An 18053-nucleotide genomic window follows, 5' to 3' on the forward strand; every position below is an offset into this window, starting at 1 on the left:
TTTTGATTATAATTAAATCATTTTACATTTACCGCTGGGACAAGTTTAATCTTAATTAGACACTTTTACAGGGAGGTGAGGACACATGATTTATATTTTCTTGATCACCTTATTGAGCAGTTCACAATGGGAAAGATGAAAAACAACATGGCAAGACTTCCTTTGGGAAATGCAAATATGAACTTTCTGTGCATTGAATGTATTGTGTTTGATGGTGTTAACAATTCTACTTTTATGTTTTAATGATGCAAGCACATCTGATAGGTAGAAAGGTAGGTAGGTAGGTAGGTAGGTAGGTAGATAGATAGATAGATAGATAGATAGATAGATAGATAGATAGATAGATAGATAGATAAGTAGATAGATGATAGATGATAGAAATACTGGTTAGGTGTATTAATCTACACATACATATCATCATTGTCCTTCATATTCAAAGAGGAACAAAATGAAATCAAGATGTCAGGGCCAATGTAAAGTATTTCCAACAGTGGCTGATTAGATCAATTCAAGATTGGAAGGTTCTACCACAGGTTATGCACAGATAGTCAATATGAACATGTGGTTTGTAGGGCACAAGTTCCTTCTTTGATGAAGGCATGGCATGCTAAATGATGCTGTGCCAGTATCTCCCATGTCTTACAATCAATAATAAAGTTCTTCAGAAAGACTTTGGAAGTTACTTTGTATCACTTCTGATTTCAATATGAGTGCTTACTTGGTGTGACTTCTCCAAAAATCAGTATGTATATGTGTGTATATATAGCTGTGTGACCCTGGGCAAGTCATTTCATCCTTTTTGCTTCAGTTTCCTCATCTGTAAAATGAGGTGGAGAAAGACATGGCAAACCATTCCATTATGTTTGCCAAAACAACAACAACAACAACAACAACAATATACAAAAAAAAAAAAGCAAAAGAAAACAACGACAACAAAAAATACCAAATGGGGTCACTAAGAGTCATATCCATCTGAAACAACTCAACAACAACAACAAATGTCACAAAACCTCAGACAGGAGATAGTAACAAGGAAGAGGTGGTCAAAAATATCAAATCTAGCAGCTGGATTGCTAAGGATGAGGATTACATAAAGACCATAAGATTCAACAATTAAAGATCATAGTGAGAGTAATTACAGTTGACTGATGTGAGTGGAGACAAGATTACAAAAAAGCCTTATAAGAAAACCAATTGAATTGTATTAAGAGGATCTGAATTTGAATCATGTGTACAAGAAAGAGATCTGATTTAGACAGACATTCATTTTAACAATACCAAAAGTATTTAGATGTCCTTATATAAAGAGTGATCCTTACTATAATGTGGGAGCAAACGGCAGCAACAACAATCCAGGTAGTGTCCGGAATCCAGCATGAATGTAATGCTTGTCCCAGCTCTTCACTGCTCAGACCACATTTTGAGTATTTAATTCTGGGAACCACCTTTTAGAAACGAGATTGACCATGAGCACAGTGTGCATATATCAGAAGTAAGAATGATAAAAAGATCTCAAGGTTATGTTAAATGGAGAGTACTTAAATGCAGTAGGAATTTTTAATTTTAAGAGAAGTCTGGGGGTTGAAGAGTGGCAAATACAGTTGCCATGTTACAGGAATTGGAGGGCTGTCACTCATATGGGAAAGGGATTAGACATCTGGTCCAGAAAGGGAAAAACTAGGTATAATGGATAGAAACTATAAAGAAAATGTATTGTATATGTTCACGCACACATGTGTGTATTAAGAGTTTGAGAGACAGAGTGCCAACAAGGTACTTTGATAAAAACCAAAAATAAAGAATATTGTCCAAAAATCATGTGATAGGATTAGAAAATAGACTGATTATATGGCAAGAGCTAAGAGTGTCAAGTAGATAGCCATAGTGTTCCATTTTTAGAGGAAGTGGGAGAAAGTAAGGAGGGCCACCAATATATGGGACCCAGGTTGGTCACGAATGGGTAACAGTCTGCATCAAGGCAACAAGCATTTATTAATTGTCTACTATGTGCCAAGGACTATGTTAATAACTGCGGACATAAATACCAGCCAAAAGAAAGATAGTCTCCCCCCTCAAGGAACTTACATTCTAATGGAGGAGGAAAAAATAAAAGGAGCTAAAAAACACAAAATAAAACAGAGTTTGGTACCTCTGCAGTAAGACAGTATCAAAGTCCAGAAAGTCAGAGGCAGAAGCAGGAGATGAATACAATTTGCCCAGTAGGAACCCTACCCCAAAATAGAGGCCATGGGAAGAACTAACAAATGGGAGGAGAGAGTTGGCCTGACAGACAGATGTTCCAAGATAAGAAGGCCCTAGTTTCTGGGGGAAGTTCCAGGATAAAAATATAACTAATGCTTGGTGACAAAGTCAAGAAAGTCAGAAACCGAAACTTGGAGTGAATCAATGGAGAGAACTCTCAAAAAGATGAGATCACCCATCCATTTGAGTATCTAAGGGGTTTGTTTTTCTAGAATGGATGCTATCCAGCCAAATTAACCAATGGTTTATCTATTTTATTGGTTTTTTCATAAAACCAGCTCTTAGTTTTATTGATTAATTCTATTGTTTTCTTGCTTTCAATTTTATTAATTTCTCCTTTAGTTTTCAGAATTTCTAATTTAGTATTTAATTGGTGATTTTTAATTTGTTCTTTTTCTAGCTTTTAAAGTTTCATGTCCAATTCATTGATCTACTCTTTCTCTTTTTTATTGCTGTAAGCATTTAGAGCTATAAAATTTCCCCTAAGCACTGCTTTGGCTGCATCCCTTAGATTTTGGTATGTTGTCTCATTATTATCATTGTCTTGGATGAAGTTATCGATTGTTTCTATGATTTGTTGTTTGACCCACTCATTCTTTAGAATGAAATTATTTAGTTTCCAATAAATTTTCAGTCTACCTTTCCATGGCTCTTTCTTACATGTAATTTTTATTGCATCATATCTGAGAAGGATGCATTTACTATTTCTGAATTTCTACATTTGTCTAAGAGGTTTTTGTGCCTTATACATGGTCAATTTTTGAATATGTTCCATGTACTGCTGAGAAAAACAGGTATATTCCATTCTATCCCCATTCAGTTTTCTCCAGACATCTATCATATCTAACTTTTCTAACATTCTCTTCACATCTTTAACTTTTTTCTTATTTATTTTGTGGCTATATTTATCTAATTCTGAGAGGGGAAGATTCAGATCCCCTAAAAGTATAGTTTTGCTGTCTATTTCCTCTTCTAACTCATTTAATTTCTCCTCTAAAATTTCAGATGCTATACCAATTGCCACATACATGTTTAGTGTTGATATTACTTCATTATCTATAATACCTTTTAGCAAGATTTAGTTTCCTTCCTTATCTCTTTTAATTAGATCTAGTTTTGCCTTTGCTCTGTCTGAGATAAGGATTGCTACCCCTGCTTTTTTTTTACTTCTGCTGAAGCATAATTTATTCTGCTTCAACCTTTTACCTTTACTCTGTGTGTATCTCTCTGCTTCAAATGTGTTTCTTGTAAATAGCATATTGTAGGATTCTGGTCTTTAATCCACTCTGCTATTCATTTCCGTTTTATGGTAGAGTTCATCCCATTCACATTCACAGTTATTATTACTGTCTATTTCTCACTATTCTATTTACCCCCTTTGTACTTTTCCCCCTTCCTTCACCCTATTCCTCCTCACCAATGTTTTGCTTCTTACCTCTGCCTCCCCTAATGTGCCTTCCCTTTTATCAGCCTCCCTCCCTTTTCTTTACCCTTTTCTCCCCTGCTTCTGCCCTCCCTTCTATTAGTCCTCCTTTCCCCCTTTCCCTTTTACTTCCCTAAAGAATATGCTAAGTTTCTTTATCCAAATGAACATATATGTTATTCCCTCTTTGAATTAAATCTAATGAGAATAAGGTTGAAACAATGTTCACCCTTCCCTTATTTTGCTCTATTGTAATAGGTTTTTTGCACCTCTTCATATGATGTAATTCACCCCATTCCACCTCCCCTTTCCTCTTCTCCCCATAAACTACTTTTTAACCCCTTAATTTTCTTTATATCATCACAGCAAATACAATTTATATTTATACCATCTGTGTATAATCTTTCTGTCTGCCCAAATATATATATATATATATTTCTCAAGAGTTATAGGTATTATTTTCCCATGTAGGAATGTGAACAGTTTAACCTCATTGAATATTTTTCACCCTGTTTACCTTTTTAAACTTCTCTTGAGTCTTGTATGTTTAGATCAAATTTTCTATTCAGTTCTGGTCTTTCCATCAGGAAACCTTGAAAGTCCCCTATTTTATTGAATGTCCATTTTTCCCCCGAAAGAGAATGTACAGTTTTGCTGGGTAATCCAAGCTCCTTTGCCTTTTGGAATATCATATTCCATGCATTGTGATCCTTTAATGTCGAAGCTACCAGATCCTGAGCAATCCTGACTGTGGCTTCATGATATTTAAATTGTTTCTTTCTGGCTGCTTGGAGCATTTACTCCTTCACCTGATAATTCTGGAATATTCCTTGAAGTTTTCCTTTTTGGGTCTCTTTCAGGAGGTGATCGGTGGATTCTTTCAATGATGATTTTATCCTCAGATTATATAATATCAGAGCAGTTCTCCTTGATAACTTCCTGGAATATGGTGTCTAGACTTTTTTTTCTGAACATGGCTTTCAGGCAGTCCAGTGATTCTCAAATTGTCTCTCCTGGATCTGTTTTCCAGGTCATTTGCCTTTCCAATCAGGTATTTCACCTTTTCTTCTGTATTTTCGTTATGTTGATTCTGTTTGACTGGTTCCTGGTGTCCTATGGAGTCCTTAGCTTCCAACTGTCCAATTCAAAAAAAAATTTTTTTTTTCGGGGCAATGGGGGTTAAGTGACTTGCCTAGGGTTACACATCCAGTGTCAAGTATCTGAGGCCCGATTTGAACTCAGGTACTCCTGAATCCAGGGCCAGTGCTTTATCTACTGCACCACCTAGCTGCCCCCCCAACTCAAATTTTTAAGGCATTGTTTTCTTCAGTCAGATTATGCACCTCCTTTTCCATTTGGCCAAATGAATTTTTTAAGGAATTGTTTTCTTCAGTCAATATTTGTGCGTCCTTTTCCAAGCTGCTGCTTCTTTGTATGTCCTTTTCCAAGCTGCTGATTCTTTTTTTAAATAATTTTCTTGTGTTGCATTCATTTCTCTCTCCATTTTTTCTTGTACCTCTCTCAATTGATTTTGAAAATCCTTTTTGAGCTCTTCCAAGAAGGCTTTTTGGTGTTGAGACCAATTCATCTTCCCTCTTGGGGTTTCATATGTAGGCAATTTGAGAGTATTGTCCTCATCTGAGTTTGTCTTTGGCTCTTCCCTGTCGACACAGAAGCTCTCAATGGTTAGAGCTCTTTTTTGTTTCTTGTTTATTTTTCAGCTTATTATTATTATTATTATTATTATTATTATTATTATTATTTAAGTTTAGGTCCACGCCTTTGGCACTAAGGTCACTGTTTCAAGCTTCTTATGTGGGGAGATGGGGGCTATGTCACTGAATTTCTATACTCAGGTCTCCATGGCCTGCAGATTTCTCACCACCCTGGGCTTTCTCTCTGATTGCTCCTGGCATGTGATGGGATGGCCAGGCCTGGTCACACCCATACAGTGGGTGGCCCCCTAGCTGGCAGCCTGCCCTCTCAGTTGGTGCTGGTGGATCTCACCACTGGCCCCCTATGCCACTAGCCAACTGAGCCTGGATCAAGGGGCCTCAGTTGATTCCCTCTTACTTGCCCCGACCCCCTCCATGCTGTGATGCACTGATTTGTGTTTCGCTCACCCCCTTGCCCAAGTGAGACCAACCTTTCCTGAAGTCTTTTGAATTATCTCCATTTGGAAGATTGTGTCCCTCTGTCTTTTTGCAAATTCTGTAGTTTCAGAATCTGTTTAGATGCTTGATTTAATGTTGCTTTTAAGGGAAGTTTGGGAGAGCTCAGGCAGCTTACTCGCTTCTCTATGCCATCTTGGCTTGTTTACCTTTTTATGCTTCTCTAAGGTCTTGTATTTGAAAGTCAAATTTTCTATTCAGTTCAGGTCTTTTCATCCTGAATGCCTGAACATCCTCTTTTTCATTGAATTCCCATTTTTCCCCTGAAAGATTATACTTAGTTTTGCTGGGTAGGTGAATTTTGGCTGTATTTCCAGTTCCTTTCCCCTCCAGAAAATAATATTACATGCCCTCCAGTCTTTTAATGTAGATACTGCTAGATATTGTGTTATCCTCACTGTAGCTCCACAATATTTTAATTCCTTGTTTCTAACTGCTTGCAATATTTTCTCCATGACCTGGAATCTTTGAATTTGGCTACAGTATTGCTGGAAGTTTTCCTTTTGGGATCTCTTTCTATAAGTGATCAGTGGATTTTATCCATTTCCATTTTACCTTCTCTTTCTAGAATATCAGGGCAATTTTTCCTGACAATTTTGTGGAAGATGATGTCTAAACTCTTATTTTGATCATGGGTTTTAAGTAGTCCAATGATTTTCAAATGATCTCAACTGCATCTATTTCCCAGGTCAGCTATTTTTCCAAGGAGATATTTCATATTTCCCTCTATTTTTATTTTATTAATTTGGATTTGCTTTACTGTGTCTTGGTTTCTCATAAAGTCACTAGCTTCCATTTGTTCAATTCTAATTCTTAGGCACTTATTTTCTTCAGAAAGCTTCTGTATCTCCTTTTCCATTTGGCTTTTCAAACTGTTGATTTCTTCCCCATGACTTTCCTGCAATCATTCTCATTTCTCTTTATATTCTTTCCTCCACCTCTCTAAATCTTCCTTCTATCTCTCCTACTTTCTCTTCAAAGTCTCTTTTGAGCACTTCCATGGCCTGAAACCAATTCATATTTTTCTTGGCAGCTTTGGATGTTGGAGCTTTGACTTTGTCATTATCTTCTTCTAAGGGTGAATTCTGGTCTATCTTTCCACCAAAGAAGCTCTCTATCATCTGCTGTTTTCTTTGTCAATTCATCTCTACCTGGAAGTAGATGTCTGGTTGAAATCTGATTCTCTGTGTTCAGAAGTTTGGCATGCCTGTGCCCCTCCCCCACTGGGCCCCCACCACTCAAATCCACTCTCTGGTTCAGAACCAGGGTGCTTTGCCAAATCCAGCAGCCACTGCAGCCACTTCACCCTGGCCAACCACTGAATACCCTAACAGGACTGCAAGCTGAGCCTCAGAAGAAGCTGCTGGAGCTGAAGACTCTGAGGCCTTGGAGTTGTGTTATGTTCCTGTCTGGGTCTGGACCATGTTGTGAGCTTCTCTCTCAGCCTGATCAGCAGACGATCCTAGTTGCTGTCTTTGGCTAGAAAATAGTCTTACTCTGTTCTTATGTGTGTTGGGCTGCTCTGAGGGTTGTTTCATGGCACTACTTTGGAGTGTGTGAATGGATTTATCGGGAGCTTGGGTGATTCACAGTCTTTCCTCCACCATCTTTGGCTCAAAGAATTTATAAAGGATTCTTTCACAATTCTACCTCCTTATTGAGGGAACTTCTGTTGCCTAAGAAGTTCAATCACTAAGGAGGGGACCTCATAGGACCACCAATTTAGAACTAGATAAAGTCAAAGGCATCATTCTTCATGCTCCTTTTTATAAGATGGCAAACCTGAGACCCAAAGAGTTAACATGACCTGTCCAAGGTCATATGCATAATAAGAATCACATGACATTTGAACCCAGGTCCTCTGATTCCAGGGTTCTTATCACTGTTCCACAAGTATAGAGCAACTACCTTCTTTTTTTGAGAATTACTGCCCCAAACCACTTTGAAAGTAAGCAGTAGAAGAGCTGGGTTTGTGTTTGGAATGTTTTAAAATAATGGTTGGAATGACAAGAAGTCATTATCTGCTGATAACCTGCCTTTTTTCCCCCTCTGAAAGATTTCAGACCCAACTATGAGTGATTATTTCTATATTTTCCCCCGTCTACTGCTTCACATCCAGGACTTCTAAAGCTGATTATTTTTAGCAGTGGTCAGAAGTACTGCTGTTCTAAGCATCCTGGAGTCTAAAATGTTTCATTTATTTATTTAACAGGGTCATGGCTCTTACCATTTATCATATCAGCATGCTTGAGTGCCATTGAGGCGGGGGAGGTGATCACCCCTAGAGATTTAAATTGATTCAAGGCAGAATAGATTATACTCTTGTTTCTGATTTCTAAGATGAGGTATTACAATACAATAGGATAAGAATCAAGCTGTATAAGTGTTAATAGTCATTGGGGCAATATATTAAGTAACATGTTAATAACTGTCGGGGTACTATGCCACTCCCTTTCCCACTCTGGGCTTCAAGATGAAGGTGTTAAATAAGATCATCTCTAAAGTCACTTTCAAAACTATATCCTTGATCCTATGTGATGAGAGCCACATTACTTTATCTCTGCCTTAGTTTTGTCTGGTTTGGTTTTCTTGAAGTTATTTTTAAAAAAGTATAAACCTCATAATCAAGAAGCTATGAGTTAAAATCTCACATTAGGTACTTAGTTGTGTGACCTTCAAGTTACTCTACCTCTTTAAGCCTCAATTTAATCATATGTAAAACTGGATTCTATGAACATTAAAGACCCTTCTGACTCTCAATCTTTGATTCTATGTGACCATGGACAAGGCCAGTCATTTCTCATGGCCTCTATTTCTTCATATGTAAAAAAAAAGGGGGGGGAGATACAATTCAATTATCTCTATGATACTCTCAACTATGACATTTGATTTTTCTCCCACTCTATACCAGACTTGATAATGTTGTGGAAATGCTGTGTTCCTCTCTGTGCTGCATCAGTTTAATCCCTTATTAACCCATTCAATTCATTTCACCAGAAGTAATTTCAGTTTTAAGTATTAGCTTAACTTCTGAATAATTTGGTGATAGATCTAAGTATGTGAAATAGATACAATTTCCATGGAATATCCCAAGTGAGAGAGATGTACTGTTCAAAGTATATTGTTCTTTCATTTTGTACTGATGTTTCTCAAAATGACAGAAACTAAATTCTAAGTTTTGGAAGGTCACTTCCTAAAGCCACTTCGTTAACTAGGTTCTAGATGCTATAAAAGCATCTGGTTCCATCAATATGGGTAACCCTTCTACTGATTGCAACTAATCTATGCCTTAGTACTTAATACTTAGGGAATCATTTGGGAATCACAGAACTTACATGATTTGCTTGGGGGTCACACAAATAGTAAATATAAGATGCAGGGTTGAAACTTGGATTTTCCTTACTTCAAGCCCAGAACTCTAGCCATTATACCATACTACTTTTAATCATTGAAAGTGATGGAAATATGTTGTAAGGTAGAAAAGATGTGGGGTGTGTAGTCGGAGGATCCAAATTCCAGTCTTACTTACATCTTTTGTGGTACAAATCACTTAACTTTCTGGGCCACAGTTGGGGATTGTTCTACATGGCTTCTGAAGTGCCTCTCATTTCTACAATGACAATTCTATGATATCACAGCCTCTGAGATACTTTCCAGATCTATATCTATGAGCCAATTAATAAAAATAAAAAGGAAAAAAATACATTTGTGGTTCAAGGAACTACAGGGTGGGTCAAAAGTCAGGAAGGGGGTTCAATATTTAAAAACTCCTTAATTTTTTTGTTTTTAATTCACAGTACCATAGCATCATATACAGTATATCCAGGAAATTAATTCCTAGGGGCAGCTAGGTGGCACAGTGGAAGTAGATGTCACATAGGCCCTGGATTCAGGAGGACCTGAGTTCAAATCTGGCCTTGGACACTTGAAACTTACTAGCTGTGTGACCATGGGCAAGTCACTTAACCCTCATTGCCCTGCCCCCCAAAAAATAGAAAAAAAAAGAAATGAATTTACATTATGTGTGAAAAATCAAATCTCATAAATTGTTAATATAAAGGGGAAAAAATTTTAAAGTTATTAAAACTTTGTGACTTTTGGCCCACCCTGTATAATCAATTAAGGTAGGTATGAATTTCCCTTTTGTTGATCCTTTTTTGTTTGGTTGGTTTTCTCCACCCTCTTTTTTTTTTCTATTTCTTTTCCTAATTTCCCTTTTCTTCTCTTCATCTGCCTTCTCCTTAAAGGAATCTGTGGAAAATAATGAACATGTTTTTTTCTAGAGTTCATAGCAGCAGAGATTTAGAGTCAGAAACTTTTTATATTCATGTAGTCCAGCCTTCTGTTCTTATACATGAATAAACAGAGGCCTGAAGAGATTGTTTCTTGTCCCAGGCCAAACAGCCATACCGTCATTGTCCTTCTGATCTCAGTGGATCTCTCTAGACCTTCATTCTAGCCAACACTGGGATAACCCATTTCTATATGATACAGACTCCAGTTTGAAAGATTATACCACATCCTGAAGGGGGTGGGGGCTCAGTTTGCCTCAGTTTCCTCATCTGTGAAATAAGATGGATTCTTCAGTATCCTTGCCAAGAAAACCCCAAATGGTATCACAAAAAGTTTAACACAACTAAAAAAAGACTAAACAATAACCACATGAAATTGGAATGTAGGTAGTAGGGGGATGTGGGATCCCTGAGTGCAGAGGTAAAAAGAACTTACTTCATGATAAACAATATAATATCATGGAAAGTATTGGATTTGGAGTCAAAGGATATGGGTTCAAATCCCCGCTTTACCATTTAATATCTTGTGACTTTGAAGAATGAATTTATTCTTCCTCGGTCACAGTTTCCTTCTTGGTAAAATGAGTTGACTAGGTTATATTAATTTTCTGATCCTTTCTAACTATGTATCTATGATTCCATGAACTAGCAAAATTCATTTCAACCAGAAGACTTCCACAAGGAGGTTTCTGGATAATGGAATCTCCATATAACAGGTATATTATTGCATTTCTCCTTGTGTTCCATTTCCCATCATTACAATATAAGTTCCTTATAGTGAGCAATTATCTTTACTTTTCTATGTATATCCATTCCCTGGGCTTTGGCACATAGAGGTAGGGACTGGACTTAGGATTTTGTTAATATAGGGAATTCACAGATAAGGAAATTCCATCTACCAATATCAGTCAGCTCCTTCCCTACACCTTGTGGTCTTGGAGAGTTGTCTAGAACATAGGCAGGTTAATTTATTTGCTTAGAGTCACACAAGCAGTTAGTATCATGAAGACAAGAATTATTTTCTTGGCTCCACAGTCAGTTCTTTATTCAATAAGCCACACTACCTCTGGTATTTCATACATGTCTTTTTCTTTTTTTATTCATTCACTCCCTAAATTGCAGATGAGTTCCCTTTGAATTCTGAAATTGTATGAATCTACTCAGTTTTAAAAGTTCTAACTCTTCCCAAAGCTGCTAGTTAATGCATTCTGCTGTTTCTAGTAAACCTTAATTTACCTATTAGGAGATTTTTTTCTTTTCCTCATGTTTTTTTTTTTATTATTTTTATGGGGGGTGGGGTTCTGGTTTGGCTTTATTAGAAGTAAGGAAAGCTTAAGAACTGGATGAGGCTGCAAAGGGGAAGGATAAAATGGGGCTAACTCTAGGGCAGGGGGGTTCTTCAGGAGAGGAGAGGAAGAGGGAAGAAAAATGTGTTGGGAGGCAGGCTAGGCATCTGGACTCCAAGGGGAGGGGTGTGAGGCAGAAAGCTAGCAGGAGACTGCTCAGAAAGGAGCTTCCTGGAAAGTACAAGCACCCATAAGGGCCCATTTCAGTTGCTGGTAAGTGACAACCATCACTACATTACAGGAGCCCAAGCGAAGGAAGGCACAAAACCTTTGTAGAAAGTTTGGGGTCCCCCCTTCTGGAGAATGGTTAGGGTGCAGTGGCCAGCACTGGCATACTGGCCCAAGGCAGAGTTCATGTATCTCGTCTTGACCATCCGCAGGGGAGGCAATGATGGTGGTGCAGAAGCCAGCCCCAAAGGCTGATGTGAAGTGGGATGGAAGGTCATCAGTCATGACGTGGGCCTTCAGGAGGGCATCTTTGCTGAGATCATATGTCACCAGCTCAGCACAGTTGAAGATAGCATTGCAAGCAACATTGGGTGAAGTTCCTTTCCATAGGCCCCGAAGCTCATCCTCTCTGGCAATAATCTTCCAGGCATCCAGTGTGCCCTGATATCTCTGGCTTCCACCTGCACCAGCCTGGGCGTGGAAACATGCCTTTACCACATCTGTGGGTTGGGCTAAGGCCACAGCCAGTGCCCCCATGGTACAGCCTACAAGGAGGCGGCTCTCTATGCCCACGTGCTCAGATCCCTTGGGGTAGAACTGCTTGATAGAGTCATAGGGGCCAATGTGGACAGAGGCAAAACTCATCTGATGCTGCAAGCCAGCCACCAGCCTATTGTATAGGCTGCCAGGGTCCTCAGTCTTCACCATGGTCAGAATGGTGCCCATGACACCCTGATACTGGGCAGAGGCAGAGGAAGCTCGGATAGCTCCCTGGCTCTTTCCTTGAATCTGGAGCCGGACTTTGAGTCCAGCGGGAAGGTGATGAGGTCAGCGATGCAGGCAGCAGTGCCAGCCCCAATGAACTTGACGGCGACTATTGGGGGCACATCAGTAGCCTTAAATCCAACCATGATTCGACATTGGTTTTCTGCTACTTCCCAGGAGGCAGAGGAGAAATGGTAAGATGGCCTCCCAAGCTTAAGACAAGATAGAGGAACTCTGCCGGAATCCTGACTTGGAGGGTCTCACCATGATGGCACCTCGATCAAGCTTCTATAAAGGTATCCCGCTCCTCAAAGTTGCTCACAGAATCTATGGCCCACTTCCCTTGATTTTCCATAGAAAGTTGCTGGGAAACTGAACACCTAATGATCATACTATGTGCCCGGCACCATAAAGTAAAACAAGAGGAGGAGGTGGCGGTGGTGGGAATCATGGGGCCTGCAACAGAGTCCGGAGTCCGGTGGGGCTGGAGCAGCTGCCTGGTTCTCCGTTGGGTCGCTAAAAAAGTCACAGTCTTATACTAGGGAGATGCGCGCTGACTTTCCTCATGTTTTTAAATTTTATTTTAAAATATATTTTTTAGTGATCAATGAGTCCCAAATCCATTCGCTAGAGAATACATGTGGAGTTATATTTATAGGTCAGGAATACAGAAAAATTTCTACTTTGGCATAGTCTAATGATTATCTCCCTTCTCTCATCTAAATTCCTAATGCTGTTAAGTAAAATTGTGAAATGTTTCCTTTACACACTTTTAAAATTTATCAGGGTGAATGAACTTATTGGATTTCAAATTAGTTCACAACTTCATTTGTAAAGCACAACCCAGTGATTCTCATGTGTCCAACCATAAATAGTGGAACATCTGTGGATACACAGGATTCTTCTGCTTGAGTCCTGTGTATGAAATCCCTGGAACAAAGCTATGTGGATAGTTATAGGTAATTGTGAGTAACACATTTGCATTTTGTCTGATTCTCTTTCTGTCTGTCTCTCTCTGTCTCTGTTTTCTCTCTGTCTCTCTGTCTCTCTCTCTCTGTCTCTGTCTTTGTCATCCTATCTCTCTCCCTCTGCCTTTCCCTTTCTCTGTTTCTCTATAATCAGGCATACACACATACACAGACAAGCAAGCACGCATGCACACACACTGACTCACACACACACACACACACACACACAGATTTACTACTGGAAGGCATTTTAGAGGTCATCTATTCCAATGCCCTATTTTTTTACAGATAAGGGAACTTATCATATGGTTAAAGCAACTTGCCTAGGATCAAAAATTTTTTAAGTTCCTGAATCAAGATTTGAATCCAGGCCTTCTGACTATAAATTCAATGTTTTGCTTTAGTCTTCCCTCCTTCTCTTCTACTCCATACAAACACTGGGGCAACTTATCTGTCCTATTTCCTTGATACATATTCTTCAAGATTATAACTGATTAATGATCTAGAGAATTTTTTGTATCAAACCAAGTAAAATGTTGATGATATGATAATGAGATGATAGTCATGGAGCTTAAGAAAAAAAAGAACTGAAACAAAAATCCACACAATTCAAATCTATCCCCACTTCTACCCCATCCCTATAAACACATATTTTCACATGCCTCCATTTGATGGTGAGCTCCATTTTTTTTAGCAGCTCCATACCTAGTACTATGCCTATGTCTCTTGGACTGTCTATCTCTTTATCTGCCTGCCTCTCCCTCCCTCTCTCTCTCTCTCTCCTTCTGTTCTCTGTCTCTCTGTTTTCTGTCTCTGTCTCTCTGTGTATATATACATATATATATATATATACACACACACACAGAGACATATATATATATATATATATATATATATATATACAGAGAGACAGAGAGACATATATGTGTGTATACATATATATACACACATACATACATATATATATTCCTGTTCTATTTTACCTCTTTTTGTGTTATATATGTTTGTGTGTATGTATACATATATATGTATAGACCAACACATAATAAAGCTTGGATAAAGGAAGTGGGAAGGAATTTTATGACAGCATATTTCATTTCCTTCTATCTATATCCATTTCCTATAGATGAGAAGGGATAAATCAGAAGGCCATATAGCTTGCCCTCTCCCAGATAGCAAATACGATTATTGTTTTCCGTGGACTCCAAATGACTAGATATCAGTAATTTAGAACCCATGATGCAAATCAGTATGAGACCAAAAGGTCTTGGGATCCCTATTTTGTCATTTATATTAAAAATGTAATAACAAAATCAGCCTTGACACAATGGTGGGTGTGGGTGTAGGTGTGGTGTAAGAGCGAGAGCGAGAGCGAGAGTTTTGAACAGGGCATCTTCAGCCACTTATTCTCTGAATATTGTATGATTCTGCCTCACTTTTCTTTTCCTTTATCATCTCTGAGCTAGTGGAATTCTTTCTAAGAAGTGTTGACTCTAGGGGCAGCTAGGTGGCACAGTGGATCAAGCACTAGCCCTGAATTCAGGAGCATCTGAGTTCAAACCTGGACTCAGACACTTTGACACTAGCTGTGTGACCCTGCACGAGTCACTTAACCCTCATTGCCCCTCAAAAAATAAAAAAGCAAAAGAAGTGTTGACTCCCCTTTTTAATTCTTTGTGATTGAGAACCTGACTGATGTCCATTTTCATACCAAAAAATAAAAAAAATAAAAAACAAAACAAATAAACAAACAAAAAAAATATTTCTGGAGGATTTTCTTGCATATTAAGCTCACCTCTTTTCTGAGTCATCATGGTAACTTCTGTGGAATGTTTCAGCAACTCAGAAGACTAATGTTATTATGTATTCAAATGGAGAAGTACAGGTAGAGTTGGTAGGTAAAATTTTAAATATATGTATATGTGTATATATGGACGCACATATATACATAATACACATTCATCACTAAAAAAACTCACATGAAAAATAGACCATTGTTTTCAGCCAAAGAATTACAAGATTCTATAATTACTTGGGTATCTGGTATGTCTAAATCTGTCCATCTATAATAATGTCATAAATGGTTGAAAAGTGAAAACTCCAGTTCAGTAGTTATTTCATAAATCCAATTAAAATGTGAATATTTCATAAAATGTTTCTAAAAATCATCTGAATTGAGGAATATGTTTTCTTCTTCTATGGCATGCTTAAATTGACAACTATGTACTGAAGACTAATGCCATGAGTAGATTCTTCAATTCTTTTATGTCTATAAAACAAGGCTCAGGATTATGGGAAAGTCAAAATTATAAGACTTATTTGATGTGTCTTTGCATCTGAAAGCTGTCACATGATCACATGTGATCAGAATGTCAAGATGTCCAGAATTGGGATTTGAAAAGCCTCGTTTGAGTACTGTATTATCATAGGATTATAGAAGATGGAAGGGATCTTGAAGGTCAACTAGCCCAACTATCTCATTTTTCATGAAAAGAAGTTAAATGATCTGCCTAAAGTCACATGGTCAAGAAATATCAGTGATGATATTTGAACTTAGGTCCTCTGACTCAACAGTCACTCTTCATTCTACTCTAGTGCCTCTTTTTTTTTTTTTTTTTTTTTTTTTTTTTTTTTTAGTGAGGCAATTGGGGTTAAGTGACTTGCCCAGGGTCACACAGCTAATAAGTTTTAAGCGTCTGTCTAGTGCCTCTTAATTTCTGCATTACTAGCTATTTAACCATGTGAAGGTTTCAGTTTGGAGAAGTTCATGCTTCTTGTACTTGCTTTTCAGAGTTGTTATGAGCATCAGATAATAAATGAAAAGTACTATTAACTACTACATTAATGCCAACTGTTGCTATTTTTAATTTTTATGATACAGTAAAAAGAAAACACATTTATGGAAATAAATGGGAGATCAAATAGAAATAATGTTCTTTTATTCAATGTTCTGTAGACTGTTATAGACTGGATACAGTGATCTCTTTGGTAGTTGAATAAATTTCTTGTTATTTGAACTTTGTAGCTATCTGTAGCCTCATTTAATATTTCTGTGACATTTTAGGACAATCCCAAAACAGACAAGATGCCAGGGTGACACTATGTTACCCTGTTCCCATATTATTTTGATTTGATCTATAAGGTCTCTATATTCTGAAACATTTTAATTCCATATAATTTGGAGATTTTGAGAACTTGGTATGATGGAATTTATTAAAACTTTGTTCATTTATAAATGGATTAGTATTATGTTTCAAAGATTGTGGGCAAGAGTTCTGATTGTGATGAAGGTTATTTTCAGTGTAGTGAGAGAAGTTAATATTTTACTATTATATAAAAAATTATTAATTTATGATCCATTCTTTTCCTCCTGTTTCTCTTAAAACCCACCTCCTGAAAAGGTCAACCAGTCTCTGAAGGACATAACTGAGTGATAAGATTATTCCTAGCCCCTAAGGCACAGGTTCCTTCACTAGATTGGGCAGGACCCCAGGCAATTGGAAAATCTAATTTCTATTGAATGTATAAACAGAATCCAGGCTGGGTGAGCCTTTACCTTGGGGAAAGGATCCTTTGTCTTTGATCCCCTCAATTAGACTTTAGGGCCACACAACTTGTGAAGGAGAAAAATAACTAGAGAAGGTTAGATGGAGATGGCTTCTGCTGCCCAGATTACTAGAGGCTACTGAGTTTCATGGTCTAGCCAAGTTCTTGGCAGGAATAGCTGAAGACTTTTACCCCACCTCCTCATTAAATGTCCACCAATCACTGTTGAATGTCACTTGTCAGAGGTGTTCCCTGTGATTTAAGATGTTTCAGAGTCTCACTTGGCATTTTTGGTGACTGTGAGAAACCATTGACCAACAATTTATTGATTTTAAGTTAGCCTATGACTTGATTATTAATTACCTGAAAACTGAGTTTCAGCTATTTTATTCCCCACAGTTCATTTGTTGAATTTTCAAAGATATCTTGGAATATATGTTTCACAATAGTCCAAGGGTATACGATGGTAATTTATGAAAGATAGTGAGCTTCTGATATATAATACTAGCCACCAGGTAATTTTTACCCCCAGCAATTTAGTATATACTAAATTTTCATACCATAAAATGATTTTTTGCATGCTTTCTATCATTTTCTGCCATAATCTATAATGATCAATGAGACCAAGCATCCTTAAGGATAATCTGTAATTTCTGGTGGTGATGACCTGATCTTGAATTGCCATCATAAACACCTCTACTTCTATAAACAACAGGAAGTGACTCAACCATTCTATACACATTCCTCTGGTGACACATTTTTTTAGTGTTCGTGGATGACATCAAGAGAGGACTTTTTGATTCTATATGGGGATTTTAGCTGTTTTGTATGTCCTTTTTGAGGCAGATATTTCATTCAGTAAATCCATGGAAACTTATTTATTGTCATTATTTTATAGTGCTTTTCTAGTGAAGTGATTGCTTGTTCTGAGTATTTTTGTAGAATTTGTCCTTTTAATCATGCATTCCGAAGGTGTCTACTGGTGTTCATCCTCTATTTTCATAACGAGGTATTGTTCTTTTGATAAATATCTTAAAGTAAGGGACTTCAAATTTCATTAATATTATATAAATATTTGTAATAAAGATTTCCATATCTGTGATGGTTTACTT

The 18053-nt window shown here is 37.6% G+C and overlaps 1 protein-coding gene and 1 pseudogene across 5 annotated transcripts in view; one reads left to right on the plus strand and one right to left on the minus strand.

Annotated features, from left to right (window-relative positions):
- The window catches only part of LRRC4C (leucine rich repeat containing 4C), a 1453400-nt gene that overhangs the window by 828028 nt on the left and 607319 nt on the right, over positions 1-18053 (plus strand). The window lies entirely within an intron of this gene.
- LOC122731502 lies at positions 11651-12573 on the minus strand (annotated as a pseudogene).

The sequence above is a fragment of the Dromiciops gliroides genome, chromosome 6 (assembly GCF_019393635.1).
Source record: "Dromiciops gliroides isolate mDroGli1 chromosome 6, mDroGli1.pri, whole genome shotgun sequence".
Lineage (NCBI taxonomy): Eukaryota > Metazoa > Chordata > Mammalia > Microbiotheria > Microbiotheriidae > Dromiciops > Dromiciops gliroides.